Below are 14,358 nucleotides of genomic sequence, written 5' to 3'. Positions count from 1 at the left end.
GCGCTTGGCGTCCGAAGCCAATCTACTGGCGCCGACTGAAGCGCGCTCGACCGCAACAGGTGTACACCTGGCGTCCACTGGCGCGCGCTGAGCGTCCACTGGTGCGCGCCGAGCGTCCACTAAAACGCGCTGAGCGTCCACTGGCGCTCGCTTACCTTGCACCGAATCACGCTCGGCGTCCACTAAAGCGCGCTTGACTTTCACAGAAGCGCGCTCGGCATCTAAAGAAACGCGCTTCTTATCAAAAAGTTTCGTAGCAGCGGAAACAACCGCTTCACGAGAGCGAGAAACAAATTTCTCGCCTCCTCTAGAAAGCTTGGGGTGGGGAGCAGAACGAATAGAGGGAGACTCAAATGGAGAGAGAGACGAGCGAGGAGAGGGAGAGGGAGAACGCCTCGACCTCTTCACAGGAAGATTGTCATCCTTCTTACGGCGACGTGGAACAGTCTCTCTCGAAGAAAAAACATCTCGAAGTTGCTGCTGAAGAGACTGGAGAATCTTGCTTGTAGGTGAAGCCTCCTTTTCTGGGGAGGGCTGATCCTGTGAGCAGGCGAGTGGCGAGGGGACGCCTTCTTCCTACTCCCAGGAACCGCCACTTCACGCACCTTAGAGCGACTGCGGCGCTCGAAGAAACATCTAGGAAAGACTCCGCCTCCGAATAATCCTTACGCTTCTTCTGCGGAGGAAAAGCAGCAAACGCACTATCAGGCGACGAGCAAAGTTCCGGAGAACAACTTGGACGTGAAGCGTCCCGAACGCGAGCCGTCCTTTCAGCGGACGTGATGCGGTATGAGAGCTCCACCCCTTGCGCGGGAGGAAGCTTCAGAAGAAGAAAAGCACTCCTTGAGAAGACGTGCACACGCACGCTCCTTGGCAGTCTGGGTAGGTTCGCAGAAGCTGCCGAAGGCACGCCAGATCGGTGGGGGTTCCTCGTAACCCTCCTTCGACTTTCGACATGCTCTCTCCCCGTAATCTGGGAGTCAAGCAGAGGTCTAGGTCTAGAGGCGGAATGAGGCCGATCTGACGCACCCTCCACTACACAAGGGGCACTTTCACTGCACTTCTCTTCACTTTTGCTCTCCAGAGCTAACACTTTTGATTCTAAGTTACGAATCGATTCAAGAATTAGCGATAAAGTATTACCTTCTACCGACACTGTTTCAGGGGCCGGAGGCAACACTACAGGGGTAGGAGCATAATCTACAGAAGGAGGGTTAGCAGGAGAATCATTAAAATCTTGCCTACCTGAAACACTCCTGGAGGAAGACCTCCTTAACCTATCTCGCTCAAGTTTCTTAAGATAGGTTTCATACGCCTTCCATTCCGACTCTGTTAATCTTTCACACTCCTTACAACGACTTTCAAACGTACATTCATTCCCCCTGCAAACTTTACAAACAGAATGTGGGTCTACTGAAGCTTTCAGTAGCCTACCTCTACATTCGGACATAGAACAAAATCTAGCGCTAGCAGAACTAGACCCTGACATCTTGATCAAAGAAAAATCAATACCAAATTCAAATCAATCCAAAGTCAACGTGTGCCAAGCCACCGATCCAATTCAGATACCAAAGAAAAACCAAAAGGGATACTCAAGTAGCTAGTAAGTTTCCAAAATCTGGACGGAGGTGCTGCAAACAGGTGTTTTCAGCACCGGCGACAGAAAAATTATGAATAGAAAATGGGAATGATTCCTGATACCCGCCTCCCAGCGGCGGGAATGGGTACTAACCACCTGACTCCCACTGCGTGTGTCGTAAGTGTTTAAATTTCTGTCGGATTCGGAAAAATACAGCTATATATATATCTGACAGGTAAGTTTCATGAACAAAAGATGTAAATATAACGCAATATCAGTAACTGAGGCCTGTGGAACATGGTGTCTGTCAAGCAGCGAGAAAAGGAGAGCTGATCTCTGGTGATGTGGTCACGCCCTTGGAGGTAAATGAAACCAAAATCTCTCTCTTTTTAAGAATCCTCATGGCATAAAGGGAATTTAACTTCTGCAGGTCATTCCTAACAGCTTTATCAGTAGAAGAAAGTACACTGACCCAGCCTGCAACACAGTCCTCTGGTACCAAGGAAAAGTTGTTAATATTCCTGGCTAATGCAACCAACTAATTGTGGAAGCTTAATATACAACAAATGATCAATCTCTACTAAAAAAGCAATATTTTCATAATAAAATGAGATTTTATGTATACTTACCAAGTACTAATAACTTAGTTAAGAATTTCTCAGTACCAGCTGCTAAAATTTGAAAATTGCAGTAGCAATTCTTTTTTGTTTTGGTACAGGAAGGTAGCTCTGCCTACTACCGGGGTAGAAGGGAAACAACACAGCAAATGGTAGCTCAATTTATCTATGCCCAACCATCCATGAGAAGGGAGGAGATTGGGGGGTAACTGCTTGTGGGCAGCAGACCCCAACGACCTCCCTTGGGCTAGCAGTTTGACTCCTCCCCTGCACTGGGAGTATGACAGTGACCTTTGCCTAGGAGAGTCGATAGATGAAAAGCCACTTCCTCCACTGACACAACTATAACATTTTGCCTTGTCCATTAGGACCTTCACAGATGGACCAAGCTACTCCATAGTCTGTACTAACAGAGCAAAACACTTATCTACCTTTTCTTCTGGACTGGCGATGGGGTTGGAATCAGAAGTGCAGGAGCCTGCAACTGGAGAAGGTGGCATAGCAAGAAAAGATTTAACAGAAATCCTCAGATCTGAATTCAATTCAGAAGAAACCTGGCAAGCTGGTTTTTAATTAGCCCAAAGCAAAGCTTTTCTCTTCCTGTCCCTCTCTAATTTCTTTAAATGACTTCAAATTCTTCCACTTCCTTTTGTCCCAATCAAAACATTCATTACATCTAGTATCAAATGAACATATCTGCTGTCTACAATCAGTATTAACATATCTGCTATCTACAATCAGTACATAAAATATGAGTATTTTAAGATTCTTGGTTAGCCTAGTCTTGCAACCTTTAGCGCAATACCTAAAGCTAGCAGAACCTGTGTCTGGCACTGTTGACAACACTAAGACCTGATGGTCACCAATGAGAAAACAAAAATGCAAAACTAGTTCTTTATGCAAAAAATCACCAAAGAACCTAACAATTCACCAATTGCAATGATACAAAATTAAAGTCAAAAAATTTCAGGAATAACTGCAACCGACAACCATAGCCATCGGAGAAAAAACTGAGCTCTTTGCTCAGTTGTTCCTCTCTCTTGTCCCGAAAGTGGCCAGGGCACCAAAACATAGAAAATTAGTGCGACCCACGAAATTTGGGATTGTAACTGCCAGCGAGTGAAACTCTTAGCTATATAATTACTGGGGAAGTTGTTGAATTAAAATCTAATTTTATTATAAAAATATTATTCTTTTGTAAGTAACTTATCAAGTAATTACATAGCTGATTCCCACATAGTAGTTAGGTGGGATTCATGGACAATACTATTCCAAAGCATTAATGATAACGAGATGAGAATACAGAATTGCTTGCTATTGCAGGAAGTTACTGCCTTTGGCGCTGTTCATGACCAAGGATCACCTGCTACACAATAAGTGGGAGCCTACAGCGAGGACTCTTCCGATTGCTAGTGAAGCACAGACATTACCACTGCCCTGGGTGCAGTACCATAAAACAAAATCCAGAAAACCAACAACCTACACCAAATAAATTAAAAAACACCACCACCCTACCAACGATTCAGGAGGGTATCGAGTACCAAGTACCCCCGGCAATGTGTAAGGTAGGAAGGAATATTTCCGATGCTTCCTCTCCCAGAACCATGCCAGCCACCGTGAACAGACCCAAGGTACCTGCAACCATTACAAATAGTTTCAACTTCATATAAATATGAGTTGCAAAACTGACTTACATTTCCAGTATGGAAGCCAACAAAAGGTCATACCTAAAGGCCAGAGATGTAGCCACTGCTCTGATCTCATTAGCCTATACATTCAGGACAAGTAGCACCTCCACTTCTACCTGGGAATGTGCCTCTCGAATGACATCTCCAAGACAGCATGACAGAACATTCTTAGAGAGAAGATGAGAGGGGTCCTTAACAGAATACCTCAAGCTATTGGAAGCCCTTCTAATGCCTTCAGTCCTGTGAATGTAGAATTTCAGAGCTCTCTCTGGACAAAGAGCTTTCTTCATCTTCCAAGGTTTTGTAGGATTCTCATTCTTTGCGAGAAAACCTAAAATATAAGAGACTAAGGCATCCCCATTCAAGAACCCAACCCTTTTATCGAGGGCTTGAATTTTGCTTGCCCTTCTGGCCGAGGCTAAGGCTACAAGGAAGAGGGTCTTCCTGGTCAAATTCCTGAGGGAAGCAGAACCTAGGGGTTCACAAGAAGGGCTAGACAGCCATTTCTGGACCACATTTAAATTCCACAAGACCTGCTAAGTGTCCTTACCCTTGCAAGATCAAAAGGCTTAGTCAGGTCTGATCAGTTTTGATTTAATGACAAATCTAAGCCTCTGTGTCTGAATACAGAGCCTAGCATAGCCCTATATCGTTCAATCGTGGACGAAGACAAACCTCTCGACATCCTTACTTACATAAGAAAATCAGCGATCTCTGTCACAGATGTTCAGGAAAAAGACTTGATTCCTTCTGCACCAATAGCAGAAAATGGACCACTTGTTCTGGCAGATGTTAGAGGATGACTGACGTCTATAATTTGAGGTTGCCTCTGCAGCTGCTCTCGAAAAGCCTTTTGCTCTAAGGAGTTGGATGACAGTTTGAACTATGTCAGAGACAGTGCAGATAATCCTTGTTGGAACCTCAACATGCGTGGTTGTCTGAGCATTTTTTGTCTTCGGGGGAATAACCAGGGAAAGAAAATCTGCTAATAGATTTATAAGGTCCAGAAACCATTCCCTGAGGGTCCAGAATGGGGCGACCTAATCATTGAAACATTCTTGTGCGACTGGAACTTCTGTAAGACTTCCCTTATCATCCCTAGGAGATGAAAGTCATAGAGTTCCCTGTCTGACCAATCCAGAAGCATGGCATCCATTACAAATGCCGCTAGATCCAGAACTGTAGAACAATAAAGTGGAAGCAGATGATTTTTGGCAGTCGCAAACAAGTCTATCACAGATCTTCCCCACAACCTCCAAAGCTCTAGGCAGACTACTGGATCCACAGCCCATTCCATAGGAATGCCTTGGTTGTATTGAGTGAATTGGTCTGCTAACACATTCATCTTGCCCTGCACAAACCTTGTCATCAGCTTTGTGTGATTTTTCTTCTTTTTCCCACCATTATCCTTGCATTAAGGGGTCGGTTGCCTGATGCACCTTCTCCACTGCCTTCTATCAAAGGCATCATCCTCTAGCAAACCTCTTCTCTCCATATCTTCTTTCACTTTATTTTCTTTCCCACCGTTATCCCTACATTAAGGGAGTCGGTTGCCTGATGCGCCTTCTCCACTGCCTTCTATCAGTCATCATCCTCCACCAAACCTCTTCTATCCATACCTCCCTTCACTTTTTCTTGCCATCTAATTCTGTCTCCCTCTTGATCTTCTTCCTCTAACAGGTTCCACCCAAGCCCTCTTCACTTCTTCCTCATCATCCAGCCTCAACACAAGCTCCTACAATCTCAATCATGACTCTCTTATCACCTCTAATCTTTACTAGGCCTGCCCTTCTTATTTCATCATTTTCCAATCTCTCAAGCAGCAATATTCCCATGATCCACCTAAGCATTCTCATCTCTGTTCTCTCAAGCTTTACTTCCTCTTTTCTTCTTAGAGCCCCTGTTTCTGCTCCATACATTAACACTGGTCTTATCACTGTGCTATAGATCTTGACTTTTAGCTTGACTGGCATTTTCTTATCACATACTACTCCAGCTACCTCTCTCCACTTCCCCTACACAGCTTTTATCCTACTGTCAACTTCAGCCTCACATCCTCCCTCTTGGGTTAAAGTAGATCCTAGGTATTTAAAACTTTTCTGCTTGTTCCATAATCGAGCCTCTTCTTTCTTGTATCACTATTGTCTTTATCTTCCCTACTGCTCACCAAAACCTCTGCTTTATTAATATTCACCTTTAAGCCACCCCATCTAAAGACTCCTGCCACTCTCCAACCCTTCTCTGTAGGTCCTCATTTTCAGCAGTAATCACCAGATCATTAGCGTACAACGCCCACAACTCTTCATTCTTGATCTCTTCACTCAACACATCCACAACCAGCACAAACAAAAATATGCTTAATGTTGACTTCAAAATTTTCTGTTTCCCCAATTGCTGTTATTACTTTTGTGCTCTTTCTTTGATATATCATCTCGACCAGCCTAACCAACTTTTCTGGGACTTTCCTTTTCCTCAAACACTAAAACATCACTTCTCTTGAAATTCTATTGTATGCTTTCTCTAGGTCTATAAATGCCCAATAGAGCTCCTGGTTTCCCTCTAGACTCTTTTCCTCTAGCTGTCTTACTATGAAGATGGCATCCACCATCCCTCTTCCTCTCTTGAACACATACTACTATTGTTTCCAGATTTTTACAATCTCTTTTAATCTCTCATCCAGTATCCTCTCTAAAACTTTCAATCCATGCTCTATTGGTTTGATTTCCCTGAAGTTACCACAATCAATGACACCTCCCTTCTGCTTGTATATATGTACATATACTATATACCATTGGACTCTCCTCCCAGTCACTTGGCATTTCTTTCTCTTCCCATATAGCTTTTAATAAATCCAGCATCCAATTCTCATCCCCTGTACCTAGTAGTAATTTGATTACAGGCAGTCCCCGGGTTACGACGGGGGTTCCGTTCTTGAGACGCGTTGTAACCCGAAAATCGTTGTAAGCCAGAACATCATAAAAAATCCTAAGAAAACCTTAGTTTTAATGCTTTGGAAGCATTCTAAACTATGTAAACTGCATTCTTATTGCATTTTTCATCAAAAAAAACCTTCAACTATTGATTATTTTGCATTTTTGGTCATATTTCTTCTGCCAGATCAGCATTGTAGGCGTCGTAACCCTGGAAATAATTTCTGATGAATATAATTGAAAAGAGCCTTAACCTAGGATTGTTGTAAGCCGAACCTGTCGTAACCCCGGGGACTGCCTGTATTTCAATTTGGAACTCCAATGGACCTGGTGCTTTACCATTCATTTTACTTAATGCTTTCTCGACTTCTGTATCCTGTATCTCCATCACTGTTCCTCCAACCTCTGTGCTTCCCCATCTCCTTTCTCTCATTTTTAGTATTTAAAGTTGTTCAAGATACTCTCTCCATCTCTTCTTAATGTCTTCATCCCTATACAATATATTTCCATCTCTATCCTTGATGACATCCAATTTACCCAAATCCTGTTTCTACCTTTTTCCTCAAGTTTGAAATCTTAATAGATATCCTTTTCTTCTTCTCATTCCTAGTCTTTCATTCAACTACTCCGCCGCCCTTCCAATAGCCATACCTACCCTCCTTCTCGCATCTCTTTCCTCTTCTCAGTACCATTCCTCTGCAACCAGTACATGCCTTACTTTACAGTTCTTAAAAGTTTTTGATTTTCTCATAATTGATTCTTGCACCTCTAAATTCCATCACCAATTTTTTTCCCTCTCGACACTACATATCCGCTGGTTCTTCCCACCAGTTCCTCTGCTTCCCCCACAGATATTTCTCTCATGTCTGCCCACTGTGCCCAGATATTTTCCACTCTGTTACCTGTCCAAATTCTACGTTACCCCTTTCCAGCCTTTTCTCTCTCTATCTCTCTCTCTCCCTCTCTCTCTCAGTCCTCATAAATTGCTCTCCTTTTCTCCTTTAAGGTTCCAAATCTTAATTCTACATCTCTTTCTCTTTTTTAGGTTTCCTCTCTCATTTTAAAATCCATCACCACCAACCTATGTTACCTAACACAAGCTTCTCCCTAGATCACTTTGCAGTTCGCAAATTGCTTTTGTCAGCTCCTCTAACCAGGATGTAATGTATTTGGCTTTGCATTCCTCCACTTTCATAAATCATCAAGTACTTATCCAACTTCAGGAAATGACATTTTTATAGTAAAATATTTTATATACTATATACTTACCAAGTAATTATATAGCTTACAGTTCACTCGCTGGCAGCTTAAAATTAGATAATTGCAGTAGTGCTAGTTATGTTGTTGGGTAGGAATCGCCTCACCCACTTATGGGGGAAGAAAGGAACACCTTCAGCAAGTCAATTGTTTCTGCCCATACCCATATGCGGGGAGGGAGGGCGGGCTTTGATTTATAATTATTTGGTAAGTAGTACAGTATATAATTATTATCTATAAAAAACATTATTATAAAGATGTCATTTTTATATAGTAATTATATTGCTGAATCCTGAAATGAACTGGAGGTGGGATATGGATATTTCTAATCCATACATATTAGAATGGAAAAAATAAAAAAGTATAAGCATTGCATCCATGCTACAGGTAGATACTGCCTCTGGTCGGTACTCATCTTATCCACATAAAGTGTGGCTAGTTGGCCAGACTCACCTCTACAACAGTGGAACTTTGTAGCAAGGGATGAACCCGGTGACTACAAAATATACAAAGGAGGTCAGTTGCCCATGCCCTGGGCATATAGGTGACTAACAAAGACCAGACAAAATTATATTAACACACTTTAAAAGAAGTACATAATTAACACTACCCAACCATAAAATATGACTGGGGGGCACTCCAAACACCAAGTGCCCCCAGGTTCCCCTTGTGGCGGGATCACAGGCTAAAAAGACAAAAATTCTCAAAATGCAAGTACTCACCATATACTTGAAATACTCAGGGCAAGGAGCTGCACTGTCCACTGGATACAGCCGTCGCAACACAATACACCAACAAACAACCAAGGACTACAACCACACAACAATTCAACAACTATACAAAAAAAAACCACAGCACAAACAATCACTAACAACATAAAAAAATCAATGCGACAAGTTAATACACAAACAAAACCCCTAACAACTTCTGGAACACACAACTACAACAGTTCATACACAACAGAAACTCACAAGCACAACAAATCTTACAAACACAGACACAACAACTCTACAATCTCAACATCAATAGCAAAACAATTCAAAAAAACACACAATAACTGACCATCAAGAAATTCCAGACTGCTGCCCAAAACTGTCCAGTCCAGACACTGATCTGAGACTGACTACCTGCCTGACTGACTCGGCAGTCGCACCAGCAGATAACCCATAACTCACCAACAAGCAATTCAATCGTTAACCATCCATCCACCTATTACGCTCTCTCTCTTTTTTTGGAAAACCATAAACACACTATCTCTCTTTTTTTGGGAAAATCAAAAACACTAACATATACTACCTCCCCCATTACATTTGACGTCTCCTTACACTTGCAACACATACACTAAATTGCTTTCCGCGACACCCAAGGTTGCTCGGGTGCAGTCCCCCTGGATCTTGTTTGAGGACCCTCATACACTCTCTCAGTTACATTGCCATTCACTACTTCTAAACCACTTTCATTCACGACTTCACCGACACCTAGCTCTGGTCCCAATATCTCCCATATTTCTGCTACCAAACCACTCAGTTTATCCATACTTCTGTCAAACTCTTGCAAAGATTTACCTATCCTATCAACTACCTCCTTACTACTTGGTTTCCTTCCCAATGAAGTTTCACTCACCCCTGTTAATTCAAACCCACACACGCTATACGAATTATTCATTCCTTCACAACTATCAGTATTACACGTTTTATCAACCATTTGCACTCTAGCATTAACATCTTTATCATGCAGTTCACACTTCTCCCTTTCTTTATCTTCTTCCGCTTTCTTCCATACTCAACCAACACTAACTGCAGATCTCCCAGACCCATTTGCTCACTGATGCTCAGCTTACATTTATTCACTTTCAACCACTCACTCATCCATTCTCCCAAACATACTGTTGCACACTAGAGGGCCCACCCAACTGAATCCCCTTAACACCTAGTTTCCAGAATTCCCTGCCCGACTCATCCTCTTTTGCCCACACACACTCACTACATGACCTTCAATTCCACATTCAACACATTTCGCTCGTGGTTCTCTACACATCCTCGCATCATGTCCTTTCTTCCTGCAATTACTGCAAATCACATTCATACGGATACCCCGACATCCACTCGCTATGTGCCCTACCTGTCCACACCTGTAACATTTAACATCCCTATCTTTCTTACACTCACTCACTAAATGCCCCGTCTGGCCACACCCGAAGCAAGCTCTTACTGCCCACCGACATTCATTCTTCTTGTGTCCTGGCTTTCCACATCTGTAACACTGCTGTTCTTGTTCACGACTAACTGATCCTACTTCCAACACTTGCACTCCGATCTCTATTAGGGTTAGCTATACTTACATTACTTGCTCTAATGCTCCTACCAACCACTTGCTCTGCCATTTGCCTCGGCCCTTTTAAAATTGCCTCCCTATAGCTCTTAAACTCTGGTATATCCTCAGCTGCTTCAGTCCTAACACTAACACTCTTTCATACACCTATCTAGCTCAAAATCCTCAACTATTTCTAAAATGTCGTTCCATGTCAACCTTTCATTTGTCCATCTTATTTTCTCCTTACGTTTTAGATTCATACTCTGGTATGCCATCTCTGGTACAATCGCCAACAACTTTGGCAGTAACTCCTTACACTCATTTATCCCTTCGTCCCCAAACTTTTTCCTAGCTAATGTTTCCAACCTCCGCACATACATTGACAACGACTCGCCAACATTCATTCTTGCCTCTTCAAAATCATGCTTTCTCCTACGTATATCTAACGCTACTCTTTATCCTCTTTGCCTGTTCCATAATCCCTACATTCATCATTACCCTATACATCCTGTCAAAAAGCTACCTAACTCTCGCCCAAACTATCTTGTTATCTCCATACTTAGCCACACAATACTTCTCATATTCCTTAAAAAAGTCCCCTATATCCCTACTACCATATTCCGCATACTTCTCACATCGGGGTACCTCTCTCATATACACCGCCTTTTGCACTTCCTGCTCACTCTCTCTCAAATTTCACTCTTCCATTCTGACCCCTCTTAACCTCATCCAAATACAACGAATCAACTTCCATACTAACATTCATGCTCCTGATTACGCTCTTCTTACCCTTCTTCTTCCTACCTACCTGTTTCCACTCACTCTCAGGCCTTTCTCCAATGTATTCAGTCCTAGTCTCATCCTGTCTGTCATCCTTACTAGCCTTCTTTCCCTTAGTCTTCTTCTTTTCCTCAGCCCCCTTCTTATTCTTGTCCTCAGGTTTATCCTTATCCTGTGTCTTCCCCTTCTTTTCCTTACTTATCACAACCAAATCACTTTCATCACCCATATTCTCATCCATTCGCTCTTCCACTTTCTTTACCACTCCTAGCCTGTCACAAAACCCAGTAGGCCTATAGCAAAGACCAGCCAGCTTTGCAGCTAAGCCCCGCCTACTGATTATGTCACGACCATTCCTTGAAGCTGATTGGTTAGAAATAGTTTTGAAAAGTTGGTTAATCTGTGGTTCTTTTCATCTTCATTTATTTTGCAATGGTTGTTTTACCAAACTAAAATACACTGTGCTGACTATCAAAAAGAAACTATATTATCCCCTGAAATAAAATCAGAATACACATCTCCCTAAAAATAGTAAAAAACAGGAAAATATGAATGAAGTCAGAAGTGTTATGCGTTGTTGCAATGTTGTTTCGTAAATGAGGTTCACCTGAACACGGAGGCGTCCCTGGGAATATCTGCGTTCGAATCGGTGCACTTGAATCACTAGACAATGGTCACATACTCAACATACTCTCCCACATCTGATATTGTCAAGACAGTTCGCCATTCTAAATTTAAACACAAAGACTTCCTCAGAGCTGTGCAGACTGGTATTTCATACTGATTTCATGGAATTTTACTACATTTGGATAGGCTTAAAATTGATTTCCTTGGAATCTTTTTCACATTCTGAGGGATGACAAGCAATGACTGCACTTTATAAAACCAGAAGATAACTTTGTTTAAAAAAAAAAGTTACAGTACGATAGGCCGTACAATTCATATTAGATATAAATTGCTGTAAATTTTCTTGAGGACATCAACTTCTTTCGAAATAATAAGACAATAAAAAATAACGTAGACCTATAAGGTCCTATGTCTTTTCGTCGGTTTACGCAGCTAATGACGTTTGGGTTATAGGCCTATCTTATTGTGGTTATTCTTGTTTTTGTTCCTGCTGTTATGATGCTTGTAGTATTTTCGAAAAATTTTCTTATGGTATCCTAACATTGCAGAATAAACATAGACCTATTCATAAAATACTGGTGTAAAGAATTATTGGCCTATTCTTGTTAACTGAAATTTAGTCATTTGTTTTAAGTAACAGTAACTGAGAGCTTTATGAATATAGTCTGTGCTAGAATATTCTCCTAACAACATAGAGAGAGAGAGAGAGAGAGAGAGAGAGAGAGAGAGAGAGAGAGAGAGAGAGAGAGAGAGAGAGAGAGAGAGAGAGAGAGAGAGAGACTATAAGAATGGCCCCAAAACCAAGTGATTCATGTGCTACTCGCAGACTGGTTTGGATCTTCTCTTGCATAACTTTTCAGCTACCATATATTTTTCTAATTTGTTAAATATTTTATGATGCCTTCCTACCATAGCCTTCATTCTCATAAAAATTCTACAGCAGTCTTATATTTACTCGTCAGAGTAATATAATGTGTTATCCCTTTAGTAAATATATTTTCAATATACTTCACTGAAAGCAATTTGATAGTTGTTTGTAAGGCTGAGAAAGTCCTATGATTTGGCCATCTACGCATGTTACGTGTATGTGCTTTTACTTATATGTGTACGTTCGACTTCACGCATTTACATTATATACTATTGTGGAGTTGAAACTACTACAATAATTAACAGCTACTCTATTTCCAACAGATACAGGTAGAAAACTATTTGCAATAAGAAATTGAAGTGTAGACTCATGACTTGTCATTGTCTCAATAAATAAGAATTTTAAGTGTAGGCCTATGTCTTAACATTACTTCAAAATATAAGAATCTGACATGTAGGCCTATGCCCTGTCATTGCCTCAAAACATAAGAAACTGACAAGTAGGCCTATGCCCTGCAATTGCCTCAAAATATAAGAAATTCACAAGTAGACCTATGCCTGTCATTGGCTCAAAATATAAGAAATTGACATGTAGGCATAATCTCTCAATGATATTAATATTTGACATGCAGGGTTATGATGAATTAATACCCTAACATTGCAACTGGCTGCATGTCTATGCTTCATTTCAATTACTGTGGTCTATGTCAGATCACTTATGCAGGCGCAAAAAAAAAAAAAAAAAAAAAAAAAAAACCATGACCTGTATGTATTTAGACTGCATAGACAAAATGATTGAATTTCTTCATAATGATATATAACTTTATATGTCTTTTATCAGAGATATTAATTGTATACTTCACAACTCCGGAAACTCAAATCTGTGGTTTCATGATTCATGCACGAAACTTAACATCACCGAACGGAGTCCCATCCGTACTGGTAATCATTTGGACTGTTAACTAGTGTGACGTCATGCCCCCTTCGAGAGCTAGCCAATCACAAACGTGCAGTGGGCGGGGCTTAGCTGCAAAGCTGGCTGGACTATGCTATAACTCCTACTGCTCCCTCTCCCATGACTTCCTTCATCATCTCTGAATTTTTCTTCCATTTTCTCAAACGTTCTCTTTTCTGCTCCTTTCACCTGTTCTTTCATTTCCACTTTTGCACTCCTTAGCATTCCTCTCATTTCCTCTAACTGGCTCTTCAGCTCCTCACACTTTATCCTCAACCTCTCATTCTCTAATTCCAATCTTTCCTTAGCTTCCCTTGACAAACGCAACTCCTCCTTCAGCCTCTCCACTTCAGTTAAACCTTCCATACTCATTTTCCTTCACCAATCATACAACCCACCACACCAACCATCCTGCAGCTGCCACACCAGCAGCCCCATGTTGGGCACCAATAAATAATGTGGTGGGGTCACAAGCTAAAAAAAACACTCGCAAAACACATGTACTCACCACATACTTGACACTCAGGGCGAGGAGCTGCACTGTCCGCTGGATACAGCCGTCGTAACACAATACACCAACAAACAACCAAGGACTAAAACCACACAACAATTCAACAACTATACAACAAAAGACCACTGCACAAAACAATCACTAACCTAAAAAAAATCAACACAAGTTAATACAAACACAACCCTCTAACAACTTCTGGAACACACAACTACAACAGTTCATACATAACAGAAA

The 14,358-nt window shown here is 41.6% G+C and overlaps 1 protein-coding gene across 5 annotated transcripts in view; it reads right to left on the bottom strand.

The window, feature by feature from the left end:
* Positions 1–14,358, bottom strand: part of LOC135212719 (unconventional myosin-IXAa-like) — a 371,838-nt gene that overhangs the window by 342,110 nt on the left and 15,370 nt on the right. The window lies entirely within an intron of this gene.

The sequence above is a fragment of the Macrobrachium nipponense genome, chromosome 41, assembly GCF_015104395.2.
Source record: "Macrobrachium nipponense isolate FS-2020 chromosome 41, ASM1510439v2, whole genome shotgun sequence".
NCBI lineage: Eukaryota > Metazoa > Arthropoda > Malacostraca > Decapoda > Palaemonidae > Macrobrachium > Macrobrachium nipponense.
The sequence above is the reverse complement of the archived record's forward strand: the minus strand, read 5'-3'. Positions and strand labels throughout refer to the sequence as shown.